The 23,875-nt window shown below is 45.8% G+C and overlaps 38 non-coding genes across 38 annotated transcripts; all 38 read left to right on the top strand.

The window, feature by feature from the left end:
- The first annotated feature begins 1,666 nt into the window (after positions 1–1,666).
- trnae-cuc lies at positions 1,667–1,738 on the top strand. The gene has a single exon. It is a non-coding gene; the product is annotated as a tRNA-Glu (tRNA).
- A 119-nt stretch (positions 1,739–1,857) lies between these two features.
- On the top strand, positions 1,858–1,929 carry trnae-cuc. The gene has a single exon. It is a non-coding gene; the product is annotated as a tRNA-Glu (tRNA).
- Positions 1,930–2,037: 108 nt separating this feature from the next.
- trnae-cuc lies at positions 2,038–2,109 on the top strand. The gene has a single exon. It is a non-coding gene; the product is annotated as a tRNA-Glu (tRNA).
- Positions 2,110–3,055: 946 nt separating this feature from the next.
- trnae-cuc lies at positions 3,056–3,127 on the top strand. Its single transcript has one exon. It is a non-coding gene; the product is annotated as a tRNA-Glu (tRNA).
- A 119-nt stretch (positions 3,128–3,246) lies between these two features.
- Positions 3,247–3,318, top strand: trnae-cuc. Its single transcript has one exon. It is a non-coding gene; the product is annotated as a tRNA-Glu (tRNA).
- A 108-nt stretch (positions 3,319–3,426) lies between these two features.
- On the top strand, positions 3,427–3,498 carry trnae-cuc. The gene has a single exon. It is a non-coding gene; the product is annotated as a tRNA-Glu (tRNA).
- Positions 3,499–4,449: 951 nt separating this feature from the next.
- trnae-cuc lies at positions 4,450–4,521 on the top strand. The gene has a single exon. It is a non-coding gene; the product is annotated as a tRNA-Glu (tRNA).
- A 119-nt stretch (positions 4,522–4,640) lies between these two features.
- Positions 4,641–4,712, top strand: trnae-cuc. Its single transcript has one exon. It is a non-coding gene; the product is annotated as a tRNA-Glu (tRNA).
- A 108-nt stretch (positions 4,713–4,820) lies between these two features.
- On the top strand, positions 4,821–4,892 carry trnae-cuc. Its single transcript has one exon. It is a non-coding gene; the product is annotated as a tRNA-Glu (tRNA).
- Positions 4,893–5,845: 953 nt separating this feature from the next.
- trnae-cuc lies at positions 5,846–5,917 on the top strand. The gene has a single exon. It is a non-coding gene; the product is annotated as a tRNA-Glu (tRNA).
- Positions 5,918–6,026: 109 nt separating this feature from the next.
- On the top strand, positions 6,027–6,098 carry trnae-cuc. The gene has a single exon. It is a non-coding gene; the product is annotated as a tRNA-Glu (tRNA).
- A 962-nt stretch (positions 6,099–7,060) lies between these two features.
- Positions 7,061–7,132, top strand: trnae-cuc. The gene has a single exon. It is a non-coding gene; the product is annotated as a tRNA-Glu (tRNA).
- Positions 7,133–7,241: 109 nt separating this feature from the next.
- On the top strand, positions 7,242–7,313 carry trnae-cuc. Its single transcript has one exon. It is a non-coding gene; the product is annotated as a tRNA-Glu (tRNA).
- Positions 7,314–7,422: 109 nt separating this feature from the next.
- On the top strand, positions 7,423–7,494 carry trnae-cuc. Its single transcript has one exon. It is a non-coding gene; the product is annotated as a tRNA-Glu (tRNA).
- Positions 7,495–8,457: 963 nt separating this feature from the next.
- Positions 8,458–8,529, top strand: trnae-cuc. The gene has a single exon. It is a non-coding gene; the product is annotated as a tRNA-Glu (tRNA).
- Positions 8,530–8,638: 109 nt separating this feature from the next.
- trnae-cuc lies at positions 8,639–8,710 on the top strand. The gene has a single exon. It is a non-coding gene; the product is annotated as a tRNA-Glu (tRNA).
- A 962-nt stretch (positions 8,711–9,672) lies between these two features.
- On the top strand, positions 9,673–9,744 carry trnae-cuc. Its single transcript has one exon. It is a non-coding gene; the product is annotated as a tRNA-Glu (tRNA).
- A 109-nt stretch (positions 9,745–9,853) lies between these two features.
- Positions 9,854–9,925, top strand: trnae-cuc. Its single transcript has one exon. It is a non-coding gene; the product is annotated as a tRNA-Glu (tRNA).
- Positions 9,926–10,887: 962 nt separating this feature from the next.
- Positions 10,888–10,959, top strand: trnae-cuc. The gene has a single exon. It is a non-coding gene; the product is annotated as a tRNA-Glu (tRNA).
- Positions 10,960–11,929: 970 nt separating this feature from the next.
- trnae-cuc lies at positions 11,930–12,001 on the top strand. Its single transcript has one exon. It is a non-coding gene; the product is annotated as a tRNA-Glu (tRNA).
- Positions 12,002–12,110: 109 nt separating this feature from the next.
- Positions 12,111–12,182, top strand: trnae-cuc. The gene has a single exon. It is a non-coding gene; the product is annotated as a tRNA-Glu (tRNA).
- Positions 12,183–12,291: 109 nt separating this feature from the next.
- Positions 12,292–12,363, top strand: trnae-cuc. The gene has a single exon. It is a non-coding gene; the product is annotated as a tRNA-Glu (tRNA).
- Positions 12,364–13,234: 871 nt separating this feature from the next.
- trnae-cuc lies at positions 13,235–13,306 on the top strand. Its single transcript has one exon. It is a non-coding gene; the product is annotated as a tRNA-Glu (tRNA).
- A 109-nt stretch (positions 13,307–13,415) lies between these two features.
- trnae-cuc lies at positions 13,416–13,487 on the top strand. The gene has a single exon. It is a non-coding gene; the product is annotated as a tRNA-Glu (tRNA).
- Positions 13,488–14,449: 962 nt separating this feature from the next.
- Positions 14,450–14,521, top strand: trnae-cuc. Its single transcript has one exon. It is a non-coding gene; the product is annotated as a tRNA-Glu (tRNA).
- A 109-nt stretch (positions 14,522–14,630) lies between these two features.
- On the top strand, positions 14,631–14,702 carry trnae-cuc. The gene has a single exon. It is a non-coding gene; the product is annotated as a tRNA-Glu (tRNA).
- A 962-nt stretch (positions 14,703–15,664) lies between these two features.
- On the top strand, positions 15,665–15,736 carry trnae-cuc. The gene has a single exon. It is a non-coding gene; the product is annotated as a tRNA-Glu (tRNA).
- Positions 15,737–16,706: 970 nt separating this feature from the next.
- trnae-cuc lies at positions 16,707–16,778 on the top strand. Its single transcript has one exon. It is a non-coding gene; the product is annotated as a tRNA-Glu (tRNA).
- Positions 16,779–17,748: 970 nt separating this feature from the next.
- On the top strand, positions 17,749–17,820 carry trnae-cuc. The gene has a single exon. It is a non-coding gene; the product is annotated as a tRNA-Glu (tRNA).
- A 970-nt stretch (positions 17,821–18,790) lies between these two features.
- Positions 18,791–18,862, top strand: trnae-cuc. Its single transcript has one exon. It is a non-coding gene; the product is annotated as a tRNA-Glu (tRNA).
- A 970-nt stretch (positions 18,863–19,832) lies between these two features.
- trnae-cuc lies at positions 19,833–19,904 on the top strand. Its single transcript has one exon. It is a non-coding gene; the product is annotated as a tRNA-Glu (tRNA).
- Positions 19,905–20,013: 109 nt separating this feature from the next.
- On the top strand, positions 20,014–20,085 carry trnae-cuc. Its single transcript has one exon. It is a non-coding gene; the product is annotated as a tRNA-Glu (tRNA).
- A 109-nt stretch (positions 20,086–20,194) lies between these two features.
- trnae-cuc lies at positions 20,195–20,266 on the top strand. Its single transcript has one exon. It is a non-coding gene; the product is annotated as a tRNA-Glu (tRNA).
- Positions 20,267–21,229: 963 nt separating this feature from the next.
- On the top strand, positions 21,230–21,301 carry trnae-cuc. The gene has a single exon. It is a non-coding gene; the product is annotated as a tRNA-Glu (tRNA).
- A 970-nt stretch (positions 21,302–22,271) lies between these two features.
- Positions 22,272–22,343, top strand: trnae-cuc. The gene has a single exon. It is a non-coding gene; the product is annotated as a tRNA-Glu (tRNA).
- Positions 22,344–23,313: 970 nt separating this feature from the next.
- trnae-cuc lies at positions 23,314–23,385 on the top strand. Its single transcript has one exon. It is a non-coding gene; the product is annotated as a tRNA-Glu (tRNA).
- Positions 23,386–23,494: 109 nt separating this feature from the next.
- Positions 23,495–23,566, top strand: trnae-cuc. Its single transcript has one exon. It is a non-coding gene; the product is annotated as a tRNA-Glu (tRNA).
- Positions 23,567–23,675: 109 nt separating this feature from the next.
- On the top strand, positions 23,676–23,747 carry trnae-cuc. Its single transcript has one exon. It is a non-coding gene; the product is annotated as a tRNA-Glu (tRNA).
- The last annotated feature ends 128 nt before the right edge of the window (positions 23,748–23,875 follow it).

The raw sequence follows: 23,875 nt of genomic DNA, 5'->3' as shown, positions 1-23,875 counted from the left end.
GGAGGTCTACATTTTTTTTCTGAGGTCTTGGCTGATTTCCTTTGGTTTTCCCATGGAGTCAAGCAAAGAGGCACTGAGTTTGAAGGTAGGCCTTGAAATACATCTACAGGTACACTTCCAATTGACTCAAAGGATGTCAATTAGCCTATCAGAAGCTTCTAAAGCCATGACATCATTTTCGGGAATTTTCCAAACTGTTTAAAGGCACAGCCAACTTAGTGTATGTAAACTTCTGACCCACTGGATTTGTGATACACTGAATTATAAGTGAAATAATCGGTCTGTAAACAATTGTTGGAAAAATTACTTGTGTCATGCACAAAGTAGATGTCCTAACCGACTGCCAAAACTATAGTTTGTTAACAAGAAATGTGTGGAGGGGTTGACAAACAGGTTTTAATGACTCCAGCCTAAGTGGATGGAAACTTACGACTTCAACTGTATGTACCAGCTCACACTGGGAACCGATTTTCACTCTAGTACCCTTCCCTGGTGGTCTAGTGGTTAGGATTCGGGCGCTCTCACCGCCGCGGCCGGGGTTCGATTCCAGGTCAGGGAACTACTCTTTTGCTACATGTTTACTTGTGCAACCTGTCACTATGAATATGGAAGGTTATCGCACATATGTCACACTGGGAACCAATTTGCACTCTAGTACCCTTCCCTGGTGGTCTAGTGGTTAGGATTCGGCGCTCTCACTGCCGCGGCCTGGGTTTGATTCTCGGTCAGGGAAATAGTCTATGCTCCTTGTTTACTTGTGCAACCTGTCACTATGAATTTAGTAGGTTGTTGCACATATTCAAATTGCAAACTGATTTGACCTGCAGTGTTCTAGTGGTGCACCAGACCCTCCTGCAGCAAAGCACCCCCAACATGATGCTGTGCTTCACGGTTGGGATGTGTTCTTTGGCCTTTTCGATATAGGACTCGTTTGCCTGTGGATATAGACCATTTTGTACCTGTTTCCTCCAGCATCTTCACAAGGTCCTTTGCTGTAGTTCTGGGATGGATTTGCACTTTTCGACCCAAAGTACGTTCATCTCTAGGAGACAGAACGCGTCTCCTTCCTGAGCGGTATGACGCCTGCGTGGTCCCATGGTGTTTATACTTGCGTACTATTGTTTCTACAGATGAGCGAGGTACCTTCAGGCGTTTGGAAATTGCTCCCAAGGATGAACCAGATTTGTGGAGGTCTACATTTTTTTTCTGAGGTCTTGGCTGATTTCCTTTGGTTTTCCCATGGAGTCAAGCAAAGAGGCACTGAGTTTGAAGGTAGTCCTTGAAATACATCTACAGGTACACCTCCAATTGACTCAAAGGATGTCAATTAGCCTATCAGAAGCTTCTAAAGCCATGACATCATTTTCGGGAATTTTCCAAACTGTTTAAAGGCACAGCCAACTTAGTGTATGTAAACTTCTGACCCACTGGATTTGTGATACACTGAATTATAAGTGAAATAATCGGTCTGTAAACAATTGTTGGAAAAATTACTTGTGTCATGCACAAAGTAGATGTCCTAACCGACTGCCAAAACTATAGTTTGTTAACAAGAAATGTGTGGAGGGGTTGACAAACAGGTTTTAATGACTCCAGCCTGTGGATGGAAACTTACGACTTCAACTGTATGTACCAGCTCACACTGGGAACCGATTTTCACTCTAGTACCCTGGTGGTCTAGTGGTTAGGATTCGGTGCTCTCACCGCCGCGGCCCGGGTTCGATTCCCGGTCAGGGAACTACTCTTTTGCTACATGTTTACTTGTGCAACCTGTCACTATGAATATGGAAGGTGGCACATATGGCTGGCACATATGTACCAGCTCACACTGGGAACCGATTTGCACTCTAGTACCCTTCCCTGGTGGTCTAGTGGTTAGGATTCGGCGCTCTCACCGCCGTGGCCTGGGTTCGATTCCCGGTCAGGGAAATAGTCTATGCTCCTTGTTTACTTGTGCAACCTGTCACTATGAATATGGAAGGTTATAGCACATATGTACCAGCTCACACTGGGAACCGATTTGCACTCTAGTACCCTTCCCTGGTGGTCTAGTGGTTAGGATTCGGCGCTCTCACCGCCGCGGCCTGGGTTAGATTCCCGGTCAGGGAAATAGTCTATGCTCCTTGTTTACTTGTGCAACCTGTCACTATGAATTTAGTAGGTTGTTGCACATATTCAAATTGCAAACTGATTTGCCCTGCAGTGTCCTTCCCAGGTGTTCTAGTGGTGCACCAGACCCTCCTGCAGCAAAGCACCCCCAACATGATGCTGTGCTTCACGGTTGGGATGTGTTCTTTGGCTTGCGAGCCCTTTTCGATATAGGACTCGTTTGCCTGACCATTTTGTACCTGTTTCCTCCAGCATCTTCACAAGGTCCTTTGCTGTAGTTCTGGGATGGATTTGCACTTTTCGACCCAAAGTACGTTCATCTCTAGGAGACAGAACGCGTCTCCTTCCTGAGCGGTATGACGCCTGCATGGTCCCATGGTGTTTATACTTGCGTACTATTGTTTCTACAGATGAGCGAGGTACCTTCAGGCGTTTGGAAATTGCTCCCAAGGATGAACCAGATTTGTGGAGGTCTACATTTTTTTTCTGAGGTCTTGGCTGATTTCCTTTGGTTTTCCCATGGAGTCAAGCAAAGAGGCACTGAGTTTGAAGGTAGTCCTTGAAATACATCTACAGGTACACCTCCAATTGACTCAAAGGATGTCAATTAGCCTATCAGAAGCTTCTAAAGCCATGACATCATTTTCGGGAATTTTCCAAACTGTTTAAAGGCACAGCCAACTTAGTGTATGTAAACTTCTGACCCACTGGATTTGTGATACACTGAATTATAAGTGAAATAATCGGTCTGTAAACAATTGTTGGAAAAATTACTTGTGTCATGCACAAAGTAGATGTCCTAACCGACTGCCAAAACTATAGTTTGTTAACAAGAAATGTGTGGAGGGGTTGACAAACAGGTTTTAATGACTCCAGCCTGTGGATGGAAACTTACGACTTCAACTGTATGTACCAGCTCACACTGGGAACCGATTTTCACTCTAGTACCCTGGTGGTCTAGTGGTTAGGATTCGGTGCTCTCACCGCCGCGGCCCGGGTTCGATTCCCGGTCAGGGAACTACTCTTTTGCTACATGTTTACTTGTGCAACCTGTCACTATGAATATGGAAGGTGGCACATATGGCTGGCACATATGTACCAGCTCACACTGGGAACCGATTTGCACTCTAGTACCCTTCCCTGGTGGTCTAGTGGTTAGGATTCGGCGCTCTCACCGCCGTGGCCTGGGTTCGATTCCCGGTCAGGGAAATAGTCTATGCTCCTTGTTTACTTGTGCAACCTGTCACTATGAATATGGAAGGTTATAGCACATATGTACCAGCTCACACTGGGAACCGATTTGCACTCTAGTACCCTTCCCTGGTGGTCTAGTGGTTAGGATTCGGCGCTCTCACCGCCGCGGCCTGGGTTAGATTCCCGGTCAGGGAAATAGTCTATGCTCCTTGTTTACTTGTGCAACCTGTCACTATGAATTTAGTAGGTTGTTGCACATATTCAAATTGCAAACTGATTTGCCCTGCAGTGTCCTTCCCAGGTGTTCTAGTGGTGCACCAGACCCTCCTGCAGCAAAGCACCCCCAACATGATGCTGTGCTTCACGGTTGGGATGTGTTCTTTGGCTTGCGAGCCCTTTTCGATATAGGACTCGTTTGCCTGACCATTTTGTACCTGTTTCCTCCAGCATCTTCACAAGGTCCTTTGCTGTAGTTCTGGGATGGATTTGCACTTTTCGACCCAAAGTACGTTCATCTCTAGGAGACAGAACGCGTCTCCTTCCTGAGCGGTATGACGCCTGCATGGTCCCATGGTGTTTATACTTGCGTACTATTGTTTCTACAGATGAGCGAGGTACCTTCAGGCGTTTGGAAATTGCTCCCAAGGATGAACCAGATTTGTGGAGGTCTACATTTTTTTTCTGAGGTCTTGGCTGATTTCCTTTGGTTTTCCCATGGAGTCAAGCAAAGAGGCACTGAGTTTGAAGGTAGTCCTTGAAATACATCTACAGGTACACCTCCAATTGACTCAAAGGATGTCAATTAGCCTATCAGAAGCTTCTAAAGCCATGACATCATTTTCGGGAATTTTCCAAACTGTTTAAAGGCACAGCCAACTTAGTGTATGTAAACTTCTGACCCACTGGATTTGTGATACACTGAATTATAAGTGAAATAATCGGTCTGTAAACAATTGTTGGAAAAATTACTTGTGTCATGCACAAAGTAGATGTCCTAACCGACTGCCAAAACTATAGTTTGTTAACAAGAAATGTGTGGAGGGGTTGACAAACAGGTTTTAATGACTCCAGCCTGTGGATGGAAACTTACGACTTCAACTGTATGTACCAGCTCACACTGGGAACCGATTTTCACTCTAGTACCCTTCCCTGGTGGTCTAGTGGTTAGGATTCGGTGCTCTCACCGCCGCGGCCCGGGTTCGATTCCCGGTCAGGGAACTACTCTTTTGCTACATGTTTACTTGTGCAACCTGTCACTATGAATATGGAAGGTGGCACATATGGCTGGCACATATGTACCAGCTCACACTGGGAACCGATTTGCACTCTAGTACCCTTCCCTGGTGGTCTAGTGGTTAGGATTCGGCGCTCTCACCGCCGTGGCCTGGGTTCGATTCCCGGTCAGGGAAATAGTCTATGCTCCTTGTTTACTTGTGCAACCTGTCACTATGAATATGGAAGGTTATCGCACATCTGTACCAGCTCACACTGGGAACCGATTTGCACTCTAGTACCCTTCCCTGGTGGTCTAGTGGTTAGGATTCGGCGCTCTCACCGCCGCGGCCTGGGTTAGATTCCCGGTCAGGGAAATAGTCTATGCTCCTTGTTTACTTGTGCAACCTGTCACTATGAATTTAGTAGGTTGTTGCACATATTCAAATTGCAAACTGATTTGCCCTGCAGTGTCCTTCCCAGGTGTTCTAGTGGTGCACCAGACCCTCCTGCAGCAAAGCACCCCCAACATGATGCTGTGCTTCACGGTTGGGATGTGTTCTTTGGCTTGCGAGCCCTTTTCGATATAGGACTCGTTTGCCTGACCATTTTGTACCTGTTTCCTCCAGCATCTTCACAAGGTCCTTTGCTGTAGTTCTGGGATGGATTTGCACTTTTCGACCCAAAGTACGTTCATCTCTAGGAGACAGAACGCGTCTCCTTCCTGAGCGGTATGACGCCTGCGTGGTCCCATGGTGTTTATACTTGCGTACTATTGTTTCTACAGATGAGCGAGGTACCTTCAGGCGTTTGGAAATTGCTCCCAAGGATGAACCAGATTTGTGGAGGTCTACATTTTTTTTCTGAGGTCTTGGCTGATTTCCTTTGGTTTTCCCATGGAGTCAAGCAAAGAGGCACTGAGTTTGAAGGTAGGCCTTGAAATACATCTACAGGTACACCTCCAATTGACTCAAAGGATGTCAATTAGCCTATCAGAAGCTTCTAAAGCCATGACATCATTTTCGGGAATTTTCCAAACTGTTTAAAGGCACAGCCAACTTAGTGTATGTAAACTTCTGACCCACTGGATTTGTGATACACTGAATTATAAGTGAAATAATCGGTCTGTAAACAATTGTTGGAAAAATTACTTGTGTCATGCACAAAGTAGATGTCCTAACCGACTGCCAAAACTATAGTTTGTTAACAAGAAATGTGTGGAGGGGTTGACAAACAGGTTTTAATGACTCCAGCCTAAGTGGATGGAAACTTATGACTTCAACTGTATGTACCAGCTCACACTGGGAACCGATTTTCACTCTAGTACCCTTCCCTGGTGGTCTAGTGGTTAGGATTCGGCGCTCTCACCGCCGCGGCCCGGGTTCGATTCCCGGTCAGGGAACTACTCTTTTGCTACATGTTTACTTGTGCAACCTGTCACTATGAATATCGAAGGTTATCGCACATATGTACCAGCTCACACTGGGAACCGATTTGCACTCTAGTACCCTTCCCTGGTGGTCTAGTGGTTAGGATTCGGCGCTCTCACCGCCGCGGCCTGGGTTCGATTCCCGGTCAGGGAAATAGTCTATGCTCCTTGTTTACTTGTGCAACCTGTCACTATGAATTTAGTAGGTTGTTGCACATATTCAAATTGCAAACTGATTTGCCCTGCAGTGTCCTTCCCAGGTGTTCTAGTGGTGCACCAGACCCTCCTGCAGCAAAGCACCCCCAACATGATGCTGTGCTTCACGGTTGGGATGTGTTCTTTGGCTTGCGAGCCCTTTTCGATATAGGACTCGTTTGCCTGTGGATATAGACCATTTTGTACCTGTTTCCTCCAGCATCTTCACAAGGTCCTTTGCTGTAGTTCTGGGATGGATTTGCACTTTTCGACCCAAAGTACGTTCATCTCTAGGAGACAGAACGCGTCTCCTTCCTGAGCGGTATGACGCCTGCGTGGTCCCATGGTGTTTATACTTGCGTACTATTGTTTCTACAGATGAGCGAGGTACCTTCAGGCGTTTGGAAATTGCTCCCAAGGATGAACCAGATTTGTGGAGGTCTACATTTTTTTTCTGAGGTCTTGGCTGATTTCCTTTGGTTTTCCCATGGAGTCAAGCAAAGAGGCACTGAGTTTGAAGGTAGGCCTTGAAATACATCTACAGGTACACCTCCAATTGACTCAAAGGATGTCAATTAGCCTATCAGAAGCTTCTAAAGCCATGACATCATTTTCGGGAATTTTCCAAACTGTTTAAAGGCACAGCCAACTTAGTGTATGTAAACTTCTGACCCACTGGATTTGTGATACACTGAATTATAAGTGAAATAATCGGTCTGTAAACAATTGTTGGAAAAATTACTTGTGTCATGCACAAAGTAGATGTCCTAACCGACTGCCAAAACTATAGTTTGTTAACAAGAAATGTGTGGAGGGGTTGACAAACAGGTTTTAATGACTCCAGCCTAAGTGGATGGAAACTTATGACTTCAACTGTATGTACCAGCTCACACTGGGAACCGATTTTCACTCTAGTACCCTTCCCTGGTGGTCTAGTGGTTAGGATTCGGCGCTCTCACCGCCGCGGCCCGGGTTCGATTCCCGGTCAGGGAACTACTCTTTTGCTACATGTTTACTTGTGCAACCTGTCACTATGAATATCGAAGGTTATCGCACATATGTACCAGCTCACACTGGGAACCGATTTTCACTCTAGTACCCTTCCCTGGTGGTCTAGTGGTTAGGATTCGGCGCTCTCACCGCCGCGGCCCGGGTTCGATTCCCGGTCAGGGAACTACTCTTTTGCTACATGTTTACTTGTGCAACCTGTCACTATGAATATCGAAGGTTATCGCACATATGTACCAGCTCACACTGGGAACCGATTTGCACTCTAGTACCCTTCCCTGGTGGTCTAGTGGTTAGGATTCGGCGCTCTCACCGCCGCGGCCCGGGTTCGATTCCTGGTCAGGGAACTACTCTTTTGCTACATGTTTACTTGTGCAACCTGTCACTATGAATATGGAAGGTTATCGCACATATTCAAATTGCAAACTGATTTGACCTGCAGTGTCCTTCCCAGGTGTTCTAGTGGTGCACCAGACCCTCCTGCAGCAAAGCACCCCCAACATGATGCTGTGCTTCACGGTTGGGATGTGTTCTTTGGCTTGCGAGCCCTTTTCGATATAGGACTCGTTTGCCTGTGGATATAGACCATTTTGTACCTGTTTCCTCCAGCATCTTCACAAGGTCCTTTGCTGTAGTTCTGGGATGGATTTGCACTTTTCGACCCAAAGTACGTTCATCTCTAGGAGACAGAACACGTCTCCTTCCTGAGCGGTATGACGCCTGCGTGGTCCCATGGTGTTTATACTTGCGTACTATTGTTTCTACAGATGAGCGAGGTACCTTCAGGCGTTTGGAAATTGCTCCCAAGGATGAACCAGATTTGTGGAGGTCTACATTTTTTTTCTGAGGTCTTGGCTGATTTCCTTTGGTTTTCCCATGGAGTCAAGCAAAGAGGCACTGAGTTTGAAGGTAGGCCTTGAAATACATCTACAGGTACACCTCCAATTGACTCAAAGGATGTCAATTAGCCTATCAGAAGCTTCTAAAGCCATGACATCATTTTCGGGAATTTTCCAAACTGTTTAAAGGCACAGCCAACTTAGTGTATGTAAACTTCTGACCCACTGGATTTGTGATACACTGAATTATAAGTGAAATAATCGGTCTGTAAACAATTGTTGGAAAAATTACTTGTGTCATGCACAAAGTAGATGTCCTAACCGACTGCCAAAACTATAGTTTGTTAACAAGAAATGTGTGGAGGGGTTGACAAACAGGTTTTAATGACTCCAGCCTAAGTGGATGGAAACTTATGACTTCAACTGTATGTACCAGCTCACACTGGGAACCGATTTTCACTCTAGTACCCTTCCCTGGTGGTCTAGTGGTTAGGATTCGGCGCACTCACCGCCGCGGCCCGGGTTCGATTCCCGGTCAGGGAACTACTCTTTTGCTACATGTTTACTTGTGCAACCTGTCACTATGAATATCGAAGGTTATCGCACATATGTACCAGCTCACACTGGGAACCGATTTGCACTCTAGTACCCTTCCCTGGTGGTCTAGTGGTTAGGATTCGGCGCTCTCACCGCCGCGGCCCGGGTTCGATTCCCGGTAAAGGAAATAGTCTATGCTCCTTGTTTACTTGTGCAACCTGTCACTATGAATTTAGTAGGTTGTTGCACATATTCAAATTGCAAACTGATTTGCCCTGCAGTGTCCTTCCCAGGTGTTCTAGTGGTGCACCAGACCCTCCTGCAGCAAAGCACCCCCAACATGATGCTGTGCTTCACGGTTGGGATGTGTTCTTTGGCTTGCGAGCCCTTTTCGATATAGGACTCGTTTGCCTGTGGATATAGACCATTTTGTACCTGTTTCCTCCAGCATCTTCACAAGGTCCTTTGCTGTAGTTCTGGGATGGATTTGCACTTTTCGACCCAAAGTACGTTCATCTCTAGGAGACAGAACGCGTCTCCTTCCTGAGCGGTATGACGCCTGCGTGGTCCCATGGTGTTTATACTTGCGTACTATTGTTTCTACAGATGAGCGAGGTACCTTCAGGCGTTTGGAAATTGCTCCCAAGGATGAACCAGATTTGTGGAGGTCTACATTTTTTTTCTGAGGTCTTGGCTGATTTCCTTTGGTTTTCCCATGGAGTCAAGCAAAGAGGCACTGAGTTTGAAGGTAGGCCTTGAAATACATCTACAGGTACACCTCCAATTGACTCAAAGGATGTCAATTAGCCTATCAGAAGCTTCTAAAGCCATGACATCATTTTCGGGAATTTTCCAAACTGTTTAAAGGCACAGCCAACTTAGTGTATGTAAACTTCTGACCCACTGGATTTGTGATACACTGAATTATAAGTGAAATAATCGGTCTGTAAACAATTGTTGGAAAAATTACTTGTGTCATGCACAAAGTAGATGTCCTAACCGACTGCCAAAACTATAGTTTGTTAACAAGAAATGTGTGGAGGGGTTGACAAACAGGTTTTAATGACTCCAGCCTAAGTGGATGGAAACTTATGACTTCAACTGTATGTACCAGCTCACTCTGGGAACCGATTTTCACTCTAGTACCCTTCCCTGGTGGTCTAGTGGTTAGGATTCGGCGCTCTCACCGCCGCGGCCCGGGTTCGATTCCCGGTCAGGGAACTACTCTTTTGCTACATGTTTACTTGTGCAACCTGTCACTATGAATATCGAAGGTTATCGCACATATGTACCAGCTCACACTGGGAACCGATTTGCACTCTAGTACCCTTCCCTGGTGGTCTAGTGGTTAGGATTCGGCGCTCTCACCGCTGCGGCCTGGGTTCGATTCCCGGTCAGGGAAATAGTCTATGCTCCTTGTTTACTTGTGCAACCTGTCACTATGAATTTAGTAGGTTGTTGCACATATTCAAATTGCAAACTGATTTGCCCTGCAGTGTCCTTCCCAGGTGTTCTAGTGGTGCACCAGACCCTCCTGCAGCAAAGCACCCCCAACATGATGCTGTGCTTCACGGTTGGGATGTGTTCTTTGGCTTGCGAGCCCTTTTCGATATAGGACTCGTTTGCCTGTGGATATAGACCATTTTGTACCTGTTTCCTCCAGCATCTTCACAAGGTCCTTTGCTGTAGTTCTGGGATGGATTTGCACTTTTCGACCCAAAGTACGTTCATCTCTAGGAGACAGAACGCGTCTCCTTCCTGAGCGGTATGACGCCTGCGTGGTCCCATGGTGTTTATACTTGCGTACTATTGTTTCTACAGATGAGCGAGGTACCTTCAGGCGTTTGGAAATTGCTCCCAAGGATGAACCAGATTTGTGGAGGTCTACATTTTTTTTCTGAGGTCTTGGCTGATTTCCTTTGGTTTTCCCATGGAGTCAAGCAAAGAGGCACTGAGTTTGAAGGTAGGCCTTGAAATACATCTACAGGTACACCTCCAATTGACTCAAAGGATGTCAATTAGCCTATCAGAAGCTTCTAAAGCCATGACATCATTTTCGGGAATTTTCCAAACTGTTTAAAGGCACAGCCAACTTAGTGTATGTAAACTTCTGACCCACTGGATTTGTGATACACTGAATTATAAGTGAAATAATCGGTCTGTAAACAATTGTTGGAAAAATTACTTGTGTCATGCACAAAGTAGATGTCCTAACCGACTGCCAAAACTATAGTTTGTTAACAAGAAATGTGTGGAGGGGTTGACAAACAGGTTTTAATGACTCCAGCCTAAGTGGATGGAAACTTATGACTTCAACTGTATGTACCAGCTCACACTGGGAACCGATTTTCACTCTAGTACCCTTCCCTGGTGGTCTAGTGGTTAGGATTCGGCGCTCTCACCGCCGTGGCCCGGGTTCGATTCCCGGTCAGGGAAATAGGCTATGCTCCTTGTTTACTTGTGCAACCTGTCACTATGAATTTAGTAGGTTGTTGCACATATGTACCACTTCAAATTGCAAACTGATTTGCCCTGCAGTGTCCTTCCCAGGTGTTCTAGTGGTGCACCAGACCCTCCTGCAGCAAAGCACCCCCAACATGATGCTGTGCTTCACGGTTGGGATGTGTTCTTTGGCTTGCGAGCCCTTTTCGATATAGGACTCGTTTGCCTGTGGATATAGACCATTTTGTACCTGTTTCCTCCAGCATCTTCACAAGGTCCTTTGCTGTAGTTCTGGGATGGATTTGCACTTTTCGACCCAAAGTACGTTCATCTCTAGGAGACAGAACGCGTCTCCTTCCTGAGCGGTATGACGCCTGCGTGGTCCCATGGTGTTTATACTTGCGTACTATTGTTTCTACAGATGAGCGAGGTACCTTCAGGTGTTTGGAAATTGCTCCCAAGGATGAACCAGATTTGTGGAGGTCTACATTTTTTTTCTGAGGTCTTGGCTGATTTCCTTTGGTTTTCCCATGGAGTCAAGCAAAGAGGCACTGAGTTTGAAGGTAGGCCTTGAAATACATCTACAGGTACACCTCCAATTGACTCAAAGGATGTCAATTAGCCTATCAGAAGCTTCTAAAGCCATGACATAATTTTCGGGAATTTTCCAAACTGTTTAAAGGCACAGCCAACTTAGTGTATGTAAACTTCTGACCCACTGGATTTGTGATACACTGAATTATAAGTGAAATAATCGGTCTGTAAACAATTGTTGGAAAAATTACTTGTGTCATGCACAAAGTAGATGTCCTAACCGACTGCCAAAACTATAGTTTGTTAACAAGAAATGTGTGGAGGGGTTGACAAACAGGTTTTAATGACTCCAGCCTAAGTGGATGGAAACTTATGACTTCAACTGTATGTACCAGCTCACACTGGGAACCGATTTTCACTCTAGTACCCTTCCCTGGTGGTCTAGTGGTTAGGATTCGGCGCTCTCACAGCCGCGGCCCGGGTTCGATTCCCGGTCAGGGAACTACTCTTTTGCTACATGTTTACTTGTGCAACCTGTCACTATGAATATCGAAGGTTATCGCACATATGTACCAGCTCACACTGGGAACCGATTTTCACTCTAGTACCCTTCCCTGGTGGTCTAGTGGTTAGGATTCGGCGCTCTCACCGCCGCGGCCCGGGTTCGATTCCCGGTCAGGGAACTACTCTTTTGCTACATGTTTACTTGTGCAACCTGTCACTATGAATATCGAAGGTTATCGCACATATGTACCAGCTCACACTGGGAACCGATTTGCACTCTAGTACCCTTCCCTGGTGGTCTAGTGGTTAGGATTCGGCGCTCTCACCGCCGCGGCCCGGGTTCGATTCCTGGTCAGGCAAATAGTCTATGCTCCTTGTTTACTTGTGCAACCTGTCACTATGAATTTAGTAGGTTGTTGCACATATTCAAATTGCAAACTGATTTGCCCTGCAGTGTCCTTCCCAGGTGTTCTAGTGGTGCACCAGACCCTCCTGCAGCAAAGCACCCCCAACATGATGCTGTGCTTCACAGTTCGGATGTGTTCTTTGGCTTGCGAGCCCTTTTCGATATAGGACTCGTTTGCCTGTGGATATAGACCATTTTGTACCTGTTTCCTCCAGCATCTTCACAAGGTCCTTTGCTGTAGTTCTGGGATGGATTTGCACTTTTTTACTATTGTTTCTACAGATGAGCGAGGTACCTTCAGGCGTTTGGAAATTGCTCCCAAGGATGAACCAGATTTGTGGAGGTCTACATTTTTTTTCTGAGGTCTTGGCTGATTTCCTTTGGTTTTCCCATGGAGTCAAGCAAAGAGGCACTGAGTTTGAAGGTAGGCCTTGAAATACATCTACAGGTACACCTCCAATTGACTCAAAGGATGTCAATTAGCCTATCAGAAGCTTCTAAAGCCATGACATCATTTTCGGGAATTTTCCAAACTGTTTAAAGGCACAGCCAACTTAGTGTATGTAAACTTCTGACCCACTGGATTTGTGATACACTGAATTATAAGTGAAATAATCGGTCTGTAAACAATTGTTGGAAAAATTACTTGTGTCATGCACAAAGTAGATGTCCTAACCGACTGCCAAAACTATAGTTTGTTAACAAGAAATGTGTGGAGGGGTTGACAAACAGGTTTTAATGACTCCAGCCTAAGTGGATGGAAACTTATGACTTCAACTGTATGTACCAGCTCACACTGGGAACCGATTTTCACTCTAGTACCCTTCCCTGGTGGTCTAGTGGTTAGGATTCGGCGCTCTCACCGCCGCGGCCCGGGTTCGATTCCCGGTCAGGGAACTACTCTTTTGCTACATGTTTACTTGTGCAAACTGTCACTATGAATATCGAAGGTTATCGCACATATGTACCAGCTCACACTGGGAACCGATTTGCACTCTAGTACCCTTCCCTGGTGGTCTAGTGGTTAGGATTCGGCGCTCTCACCGCCGCGGCCCGGGTTCGATTCCTGGTCAGGCAAATAGTCTATGCTCCTTGTTTACTTGTGCAACCTGTCACTATGAATTTAGTAGGTTGTTGCACATATTCAAATTGCAAACTGATTTGCCCTGCAGTGTCCTTCCCAGGTGTTCTAGTGGTGCACCAGACCCTCCTGCAGCAAAGCACCCCCAACATGATGCTGTGCTTCACGGTTGGGATGTGTTCTTTGGCTTGCGAGCCCTTTTCGATATAGGACTCGTTTGCCTGTGGATATAGACCATTTTGTACCTGTTTCCTCCAGCATCTTCACAAGGTCCTTTGCTGTAGTTCTGGGATGGATTTGCACTTTTCGACCCAAAGTACGTTCATCTCTAGGAGACAGAACGCGTCTCCTTCCTGAGCGGTATGACGCCTGCGTGGTCCCATGGTGTTTATACTTGCGTACTATTGTTTCTACAGATGAGCGAGGTACCTTCAGGCGTTTGGAAATTGCTCCCAAGGATGAACCAGATTTGTGGAGGTCTACATTTTTTTTCTGAGGTCTTGGCTGATTTCCTTTGGTTTTCCCATGGAGTCAAGCAAAGAGGCACTGAGTTTGAAGGTAGGCCTTGAAATACATCTACAGGTACACCTCCAATTGACTCAAAGGATGTCAATTAGCCTATCAGAAGCTTCTAAAGCCATGACATCATTTTCGGGAATTTTCCAAACTGTTTAAAGGCACAGCCAACTTAGTGTATGTAAACTTCTGACCCACTGGATTTGTGATACACTGAATTATAAGTGAAATAATCGGTCTGTAAACAATTGTTGGAAAAATTACTTGTGTCATGCACAAAGTAGATGTCCTAACCGACTGCCAAAACTATAGTTTGTTAACAAGAAATGTGTGGAGGGGTTGACAAACAGGTTTTAATGACTCCAGCCTAAGTGGATGGAAACTTACGACTTCAACTGTATGTACCAGCTCACACTGGGAACCGATTTTCACTCTAGTACCCTTCCCTGGTGGTCTAGTGGTTAGGATTCGGCGCTCTCACCGCCGCGGCCCGGGTTCGATTCCAGGTCAGGGAACTACTCTTTTGCTACATGTTTACTTGTGCAACCTGTCACTATGAATATTGAAGGTTATCGCACATATGTACCAGCTCACACTGGGAACCGATTTGCACTCTAGTACCCTTCCCTGGTGGTCTAGTGGTTAGGATTTGGCGCTCTCACCGCCGTGGCCTGGGTTCGATTCCCGGTCAGGGAAATAGTCTATGCTCCTTGTTTACTTGTGCAACCTGTCACTATGAATTTAGTAGGTTGTTGCACATATTCAAATTGCAAACTGATTTGCCCTGCAGTGTCCTTCCCAGGTGTTCTAGTGGTGCACCAGACCCTCCTGCAGCAAAGCACCCCCAACATGATGCTGTGCTTCACAGTTGGGATGTGTTCTTTGGCTTGCGAGCCCTTTTCGATATAGGACTCGTTTGCCTGTGGATATAGACCATTTTGTACCTGTTTCCTCCAGCATCTTCACAAGGTCCTTTGCTGTAGTTCTGGGATGGATTTGCACTTTTCGACCCAAAGTACGTTCATCTCTAGGAGACAGAACGCGTCTCCTTCCTGAGCGGTATGACGCCTGCGTGGTCCCATGGTGTTTATACTTGCGTACTATTGTTTCTACAGATGAGCGAGGTACCTTCAGGCGTTTGGAAATTGCTCCCAAGGATGAACCAGATTTGTGGAGGTCTACATTTTTTTTCTGAGGTCTTGGCTGATTTCCTTTGGTTTTCCCATGGAGTCAAGCAAAGAGGCACTGAGTTTGAAGGTAGGCCTTGAAATACATCTACAGGTACACCTCCAATTGACTCAAAGGATGTCAATTAGCCTATCAGAAGCTTCTAAAGCCATGACATCATTTTCGGGAATTTTCCAAACTGTTTAAAGGCACAGCCAACTTAGTGTATGTAAACTTCTGACCCACTGGATTTGTGATACACTGAATTATAAGTGAAATAATCGGTCTGTAAACAATTGTTGGAAAAATTACTTGTGTCATGCACAAAGTAGATGTCCTAACCGACTGCCAAAACTATTGTTTGTTAACAAGAAATGTGTGGAGGGGTTGACAAACAGGTTTTAATGACTCCAGCCTAAGTGGATGGAAACTTACGACTTCAACTGTATGTACCAGCTCACACTGGGAACCGATTTTCACTCTAGTACCCTTCCCTGGTGGTCTAGTGGTTAGGATTCGGCGCTCTCACCGCCGTGGCCCGGGTTCGATTCCCGGTCAGGGAAATAGTCTATGCTCCTTGTTTACTTGTGCAACCTGTCACTATGAATTTAGTAGGTTGTTGCACATATGTACCACTTCAAATTGCAAACTGATTTGCCCTGCAGTGTCCTTCCCAGGTGTTCTAGTGGTGCACCAGACCGTCCTGCAGCAAAGCATCCCCAACATGATGCTGTGCTTCACGGTTGGGATGTGTTCTTTGGCTTGCGAGCCCTTTTCGATATAGGACTCGTTTGCCTGTGGATATAGACCATTTTGTACCTGTTTCCTCCAGCATCTTCACAAGGTCCTTTGCTGTAGTTCTGGGATGGATTTGCACTTTTCGACCCAAAGTACGTTCATCTCTAGGAGACAGAACGCGTCTCCTTCCTGAGCGGTATGACGCCTGCGTGGTCCCATGGTGTTTATACTTGCGTACTATTGTTTCTACAGATGAGCGAGGTACCTTCAGGCGTTTGGAAATTGCTCCCAAGGATGAACCAGATTTGTGGAGGTCTACATTTTTTTTCTGAGGTCTTGGCTGATTTCCTTTGGTTTTCCCATGGAGTCAAGCAAAGAGGCACTGAGTTTGAAGGTAGGCCTTGAAATACATCTACAGGTACACCTCCAATTGACTCAAAGGATGTCAATTAGCCTATCAGAAGCTTCTAAAGCCATGACATCATTTTCGGGAATTTTCCAAACTGTTTAAAGGCACAGCAAACTTAGTGTATGTAAACTTCTGACCCACTGGATTTGTGATACACTGAATTATAAGTGAAATAATCGGTCTGTAAACAATTGTTGGAAAAATTACTTGTGTCATGCACAAAGTAGATGTCCTAACCGACTTCCAAAACTATTGTTTGTTAACAAGAAATGTGTGGAGGGGTTGACAAACAGGTTTTAATGACTCCAGCCTAAGTGGATGGAAACTTACGACTTCAACTGTATGTACCAGCTCACACTGGGAACCGATTTTCACTCTAGTACCCTTCCCTGGTGGTCTAGTGGTTAGGATTCGGCGCTCTCACCGCCGTGGCCCGGGTTCGATTCCCGGTCAGGGAAATAGTCTATGCTCCTTGTTTACTTGTGCAACCTGTCACTATGAATTTAGTAGGTTGTTGCACATATGTACCACTTCAAATTGCAAACTGATTTGCCCTGCAGTGTCCTTCCCAGGTGTTCTAGTGGTGCACCAGACCCTCCTGCAGCAAAGCACCCCCAACATGATGCTGTGCTTCACGGTTGGGATGTGTTCTTTGGCTTGCGAGCCCTTTTCGATATAGGACTCGTTTGCCTGTGGATATAGACCATTTTGTACCTGTTTCCTCCAGCATCTTCACAAGGTCCTTTGCTGTAGTTCTGGGATGGATTTACACTTTTCGACCCAAAGTACGTTCATCTCTAGGAGACAGAACGCGTCTCCTTCCTGAGCGGTATGACGCCTGCGTGGTCCCATGGTGTTTATACTTGCGTACTATTGTTTCTACAGATGAGCGAGGTACCTTCAGGCGTTTGGAAATTGCTCCCAAGGATGAACCAGATTTGTGGAGGTCTACATTTTTTTTCTGAGGTCTTGGCTGATTTCCTTTGGTTTTCCCATGGAGTCAAGCAAAGAGGCACTGAGTTTGAAGGTAGGCCTTGAAATACATCTACAGGTACACCTCCAATTGACTCAAAGGATGTCAATTAGCCTATCAGAAGCTTCTAAAGCCATGACATCATTTTCGGGAATTTTCCAAACTGTTTAAAGGCACAGCAAACTTAGTGTATGTAAACTTCTGACCCACTGGATTTGTGATACACTGAATTATAAGTGAAATAATCGGTCTGTAAACAATTGTTGGAAAAATTACTTGTGTCATGCACAAAGTAGATGTCCTAACCGACTTCCAAAACTATTGTTTGTTAACAAGAAATGTGTGGAGGGGTTGACAAACAGGTTTTAATGACTCCAGCCTAAGTGGATGGAAACTTACGACTTCAACTGTATGTACCAGCTCACACTGGGAACCGATTTTCACTCTAGTACCCTTCCCTGGTGGTCTAGTGGTTAGGATTCGGCGCTCTCACCGCCGTGGCCCGGGTTCGATTCCCGGTCAGGGAAATAGTCTATGCTCCTTGTTTACTTGTGCAACCTGTCACTATGAATTTAGTAGGTTGTTGCACATATGTACCACTTCAAATTGCAAACTGATTTGCCCTGCAGTGTCCTTCCCAGGTGTTCTAGTGGTGCACCAGACCCTCCTGCAGCAAAGCACCCCCAACATGATGCTGTGCTTCACGGTTGGGATGTGTTCTTTGGCTTGCGAGCCCTTTTCGATATAGGACTCGTTTGCCTGTGGATATAGACCATTTTGTACCTGTTTCCTCCAGCATCTTCACAAGGTCCTTTGCTGTAGTTCTGGGATGGATTTGCACTTTTCGACCCAAAGTACGTTCATCTCTAGGAGACAGAACGCGTCTCCTTCCTGAGCGGTATGACGCCTGCGTGGTCCCATGGTGTTTATACTTGCGTACTATTGTTTCTACAGATGAGCGAGGTACCTTCAGGCGTTTGGAAATTGCTCCCAAGGATGAACCAGATTTGTGGAGGTCTACATTTTTTTTCTGAGGTCTTGGCTGATTTCCTTTGGTTTTCCCATGGAGTCAAGCAAAGAGGCACTGAGTTTGAAGGTAGGCCTTGAAATACATCTACAGGTACACCTCCAATTGACTCAAAGGATGTCAATTAGCCTATCAGAAGCTTCTAAAGCCATGACATCATTTTCGGGAATTTTCCAAACTGTTTAAAGGCACAGCCAACTTAGTGTATGTAAACTTCTGACCCACTGGATTTGTGATACACTGAATTATAAGTGAAATAATCGGTCTGTAAACAATTGTTGGAAAAATTACTTGTGTCATGCACAAAGTAGATGTCCTAACCGACTGCCAAAACTATAGTTTGTTAACAAGAAATGTGTGGAGGGGTTGACAAACAGGTTTTAATGACTCCAGCCTAAGTGGATGGAAACTTATGACTTCAACTGTATGTACCAGCTCACACTGGGAACCGATTTTCACTCTAGTACCCTTCCCTGGTGGTCTAGTGGTTAGGATTCGGCGCTCTCACTGCCGTGGCCCGGGTTCGATTCCCGGTCAGGGAAATAGTCTATGCTCCTTGTTTACTTGTGCAACCTGTCACTATGAATTTAGTAGGTTGTTGCACATATGTACCACTTCAAATTGCAAACTGATTTGCCCTGCAGTGTCCTTCCCAGGTGTTCTAGTGGTGCACCAGACCCTCCTGCAGCAAAGCACCCCCAACATGATGCTGTGCTTCACGGTTGGGATGTGTTCTTTGGCTTGCGAGCCCTTTTCGATATAGGACTCGTTTGCCTGTGGATATAGACCATTTTGTACCTGTTTCCTCCAGCATCTTCACAAGGTCCTTTGCTGTAGTTCTGGGATGGATTTGCACTTTTCGACCCAAAGTACGTTCATCTCTAGGAGACAGAACGCGTCTCCTTCCTGAGCGGTATGACGCCTGCGTGGTCCCATGGTGTTTATACTTGCGTACTATTGTTTCTACAGATGAGCGAGGTACCTTCAGGCGTTTGGAAATTGCTCCCAAGGATGAACCAGATTTGTGGAGGTCTACATTTTTTTTCTGAGGTCTTGGCTGATTTCCTTTGGTTTTCCCATGGAGTCAAGCAAAGAGGCACTGAGTTTGAAGGTAGGCCTTGAAATACATCTACAGGTACACCTCCAATTGACTCAAAGGATGTCAATTAGCCTATCAGAAGCTTCTAAAGCCATGACATCATTTTCTGGAATTTTCCAAACTGTTTAAAGGCACAGCCAACTTAGTGTATGTAAACTTCTGACCCACTGGATTTGTGATACACTGAATTATAAGTGAAATAATCGGTCTGTAAACAATTGTTGGAAAAATTACTTGTGTCATGCACAAAGTAGATGTCCTAACCGACTGCCAAAACTATAGTTTGTTAACAAGAAATGTGTGGAGGGGTTGACAAACAGGTTTTAATGACTCCAGCCTAAGTGGATGGAAACTTATGACTTCAACTGTATGTACCAGCTCACACTGGGAACCGATTTTCACTCTAGTACCCTTCCCTGGTGGTCTAGTGGTTAGGATTCGGCGCTCTCACCGCCGCGGCCCGGGTTCGATTCCCGGTCAGGGAACTACTCTTTTGCTACATGTTTACTTGTGCAACCTGTCACTATGAATATCGAAGGTTATCGCACATATGTACCAGCTCACACTGGGAACCGATTTTCACTCTAGTACCCTTCCCTGGTGGTCTAGTGGTTAGGATTCGGCGCTCTCACCGCCGCGGCCCGGGTTCGATTCCCGGTCAGGGAACTACTCTTTTGCTACATGTTTACTTGTGCAACCTGTCACTATGAATATCGAAGGTTATCGCACATATGTACCAGCTCACACTGGGAACCGATTTGCACTCTAGTACCCTTCCCTGGTGGTCTAGTGGTTAGGATTCGGCGCTCTCACCGCCGCGGCCCGGGTTCGATTCCTGGTCAGGGAACTACTCTTTTGCTACATGTTTACTTGTGCAACCTGTCACTATGAATATGGAAGGTTATCGCACATATTCAAATTGCAAACTGATTTGACCTGCAGTGTCCTTCCCAGGTGTTCTAGTGGTGCACCAGACCCTCCTGCAGCAAAGCACCCCCAACATGATGCTGTGCTTCACGGTTGGGATGTGTTCTTTGGCTTGCGAGCCCTTTTCGATATAGGACTCGTTTGCCTGTGGATATAGACCATTTTGTACCTGTTTCCTCCAGCATCTTCACAAGGTCCTTTGCTGTAGTTCTGGGATGGATTTACACTTTTCGACCCAAAGTACGTTCATCTCTAGGAGACAGAACGCGTCTCCTTCCTGAGCGGTATGACGCCTGCGTGGTCCCATGGTGTTTATACTTGCGTACTATTGTTTCTACAGATGAGCGAGGTACCTTCAGGCGTTTGGAAATTGCTCCCAAGGATGAACCAGATTTGTGGAGGTCTACATTTTTTTTCTGAGGTCTTGGCTGATTTCCTTTGGTTTTCCCATGGAGTCAAGCAAAGAGGCACTGAGTTTGAAGGTAGGCCTTGAAATACATCTACAGGTACACCTCCAATTGACTCAAAGGATGTCAATTAGCCTATCAGAAGCTTCTAAAGCCATGACATCATTTTCGGGAATTTTCCAAACTGTTTAAAGGCACAGCAAACTTAGTGTATGTAAACTTCTGACCCACTGGATTTGTGATACACTGAATTATAAGTGAAATAATCGGTCTGTAAACAATTGTTGGAAAAATTACTTGTGTCATGCACAAAGTAGATGTCCTAACCGACTTCCAAAACTATTGTTTGTTAACAAGAAATGTGTGGAGGGGTTGACAAACAGGTTTTAATGACTCCAGCCTAAGTGGATGGAAACTTACGACTTCAACTGTATGTACCAGCTCACACTGGGAACCGATTTTCACTCTAGTACCCTTCCCTGGTGGTCTAGTGGTTAGGATTCGGCGCTCTCACCGCCGTGGCCCGGGTTCGATTCCCGGTCAGGGAAATAGTCTATGCTCCTTGTTTACTTGTGCAACCTGTCACTATGAATTTAGTAGGTTGTTGCACATATGTACCACTTCAAATTGCAAACTGATTTGCCCTGCAGTGTCCTTCCCAGGTGTTCTAGTGGTGCACCAGACCCTCCTGCAGCAAAGCACCCCCAACATGATGCTGTGCTTCACGGTTGGGATGTGTTCTTTGGCTTGCGAGCCCTTTTCGATATAGGACTCGTTTGCCTGTGGATATAGACCATTTTGTACCTGTTTCCTCCAGCATCTTCACAAGGTCCTTTGCTGTAGTTCTGGGATGGATTTGCACTTTTCGACCCAAAGTACGTTCATCTCTAGGAGACAGAACGCGTCTCCTTCCTGAGCGGTATGACGCCTGCGTGGTCCCATGGTGTTTATACTTGCGTACTATTGTTTCTACAGATGAGCGAGGTACCTTCAGGCGTTTGGAAATTGCTCCCAAGGATGAACCAGATTTGTGGAGGTCTACATTTTTTTTCTGAGGTCTTGGCTGATTTCCTTTGGTTTTCCCATGGAGTCAAGCAAAGAGGCACTGAGTTTGAAGGTAGGCCTTGAAATACATCTACAGGTACACCTCCAATTGACTCAAAGGATGTCAATTAGCCTATCAGAAGCTTCTAAAGCCATGACATCATTTTCGGGAATTTTCCAAACTGTTTAAAGGCACAGCCAACTTAGTGTATGTAAACTTCTGACCCACTGGATTTGTGATACACTGAATTATAAGTGAAATAATCGGTCTGTAAACAATTGTTGGAAAAATTACTTGTGTCATGCACAAAGTAGATGTCCTAACCGACTGCCAAAACTATAGTTTGTTAACAAGAAATGTGTGGAGGGGTTGACAAACAGGTTTTAATGACTCCAGCCTAAGTGGATGGAAACTTATGACTTCAACTGTATGTACCAGCTCACACTGGGAACCGATTTTCACTCTAGTACCCTTCCCTGGTGGTCTAGTGGTTAGGATTCGGCGCTCTCACTGCCGTGGCCCGGGTTCGATTCCCGGTCAGGGAAATAGTCTATGCTCCTTGTTTACTTGTGCAACCTGTCACTATGAATTTAGTAGGTTGTTGCACATATGTACCACTTCAAATTGCAAACTGATTTGCCCTGCAGTGTCCTTCCCAGGTGTTCTAGTGGTGCACCAGACCCTCCTGCAGCAAAGCACCCCCAACATGATGCTGTGCTTCACGGTTGGGATGTGTTCTTTGGCTTGCGAGCCCTTTTCGATATAGGACTCGTTTGCCTGTGGATATAGACCATTTTGTACCTGTTTCCTCCAGCATCTTCACAAGGTCCTTTGCTGTAGTTCTGGGATGGATTTGCACTTTTCGACCCAAAGTACGTTCATCTCTAGGAGACAGAACGCGTCTCCTTCCTGAGCGGTATGACGCCTGCGTGGTCCCATGGTGTTTATACTTGCGTACTATTGTTTCTACAGATGAGCGAGGTACCTTCAGGCGTTTGGAAATTGCTCCCAAGGATGAACCAGATTTGTGGAGGTCTACATTTTTTTTCTGAGGTCTTGGCTGATTTCCTTTGGTTTTCCCATGGAGTCAAGCAAAGAGGCACTGAGTTTGAAGGTAGGCCTTGAAATACATCTACAGGTACACCTCCAATTGACTCAAAGGATGTCAATTAGCCTATCAGAAGCTTCTAAAGCCATGACATCATTTTCTGGAATTTTCCAAACTGTTTAAAGGCACAGCCAACTTAGTGTATGTAAACTTCTGACCCACTGGATTTGTGATACACTGAATTATAAGTGAAATAATCGGTCTGTAAACAATTGTTGGAAAAATTACTTGTGTCATGCACAAAGTAGATGTCCTAACCGACTGCCAAAACTATAGTTTGTTAACAAGAAATGTGTGGAGGGGTTGACAAACAGGTTTTAATGACTCCAGCCTAAGTGGATGGAAACTTATGACTTCAACTGTATGTACCAGCTCACACTGGGAACCGATTTTCACTCTAGTACCCTTCCCTGGTGGTCTAGTGGTTAGGATTCGGCGCTCTCACCGCCGCGGCCCGGGTTCGATTCCCGGTCAGGGAACTACTCTTTTGCTACATGTTTACTTGTGCAACCTGTCACTATGAATATCGAAGGTTATCGCACATATGTACCAGCTCACACTGGGAACCGATTTTCACTCTAGTACCCTTCCCTGGTGGTCTAGTGGTTAGGATTCGGCGCTCTCACCGCCGCGGCCCGGGTTCGATTCCCGGTCAGGGAACTACTCTTTTGCTACATGTTTACTTGTGCAACCTGTCACTATGAATATCGAAGGTTATCGCACATATGTACCAGCTCACACTGGGAACCGATTTGCACTCTAGTACCCTTCCCTGGTGGTCTAGTGGTTAGGATTCGGCGCTCTCACCGCCGCGGCCCGGGTTCGATTCCTGGTCAGGGAACTACTCTTTTGCTACATGTTTACTTGTGCAACCTGTCACTATGAATATGGAAGGTTATCGCACATATTCAAATTGCAAACTGATTTGACCTGCAGTGTCCTTCCCAGGTGTTCTAGTGGTGCACCAGA

This window comes from Oncorhynchus mykiss, chromosome 10 (genome assembly GCF_013265735.2).
Source record: "Oncorhynchus mykiss isolate Arlee chromosome 10, USDA_OmykA_1.1, whole genome shotgun sequence".
In the NCBI taxonomy this organism is placed as follows: domain Eukaryota; kingdom Metazoa; phylum Chordata; class Actinopteri; order Salmoniformes; family Salmonidae; genus Oncorhynchus; species Oncorhynchus mykiss.
Note: the sequence above shows the minus strand (reverse complement) of the source record. Positions and strands in the feature narration are given on the sequence as shown.